The sequence below is a fragment of the Lolium rigidum genome, chromosome 7 (assembly GCF_022539505.1).
Source record: "Lolium rigidum isolate FL_2022 chromosome 7, APGP_CSIRO_Lrig_0.1, whole genome shotgun sequence".
In the NCBI taxonomy this organism is placed as follows: Eukaryota; Viridiplantae; Streptophyta; class Magnoliopsida; order Poales; family Poaceae; genus Lolium; species Lolium rigidum.
The window spans coordinates 323,008,792-323,009,642 of NC_061514.1; positions in this window are offsets into that span (position 1 = coordinate 323,008,792).

Here is an 851-nt window from a genome sequence, read left to right on the forward strand (position 1 = left end):
CCCAGTCCCTCTCCCACGCCTCCACCGGCTTCGGCATGCAGTGGAACACCGATACGTGGAACGCCGGGGCTTTTCTTGCTCGTCCCCTTGGATTGCGGCGCCGAGTAGTCGCCGCCGGCGGAGGCATCGCGAATTCGCGATCGCAATGTGGAGCGTTATCGAGCCGATTCGTCTCTCGACACTGATGATGACGAGTCCAGGCCTCAAGGCTTCGCTGGTATGGAGAGCAGTAGGCCCATTAGTCCAGCCGTGTGCTAGAGAAATCTAAAATATGGGCCTTTTGGTCCTTTGTTCTTTGTACCATGCAATTTCATTTCCTTTAAGGGGAGTGAACATTCGCTCCCCAAGCCTCTGTAACCTCAGCAATTGGTCGCTTTTTGTGTGCCTGGATCTTATGTCAATCTTACAGGTAGAAAAACTAAGTTTTGAAATAATCGATGTTAAGTATCCAAATATTTCTATCTCGGTTCGCAATCTTTCTTCATCGTTGCCTTCATATTTGATGAATGGTTTTAAACTAGATCTCACATATATATATGTATATTTTGACGAACGTTTTCAAGCTTTACAGTCACTACGCCAGACGGCATGTAACACGTAAACATACTTGCCAACCTTTTGTAGCAAGCTAAAGCGGCATACATACCATCACAAAAAAATAGCAGGATTCTAGGGATAACAGGTTTTTATCCCATAGTGGTTGCTCGATATGGAGTATCTCACTTGTTGTTCCTTCCCCCGCTTCATACTCTTGTAAACGATATTACATTTCAGTTTGCTTAAGTGGAAAGGGGTTGAAGTTCCGTTGGAAAATATCGTAACAAAAAACACACATGTACATACGATAACTT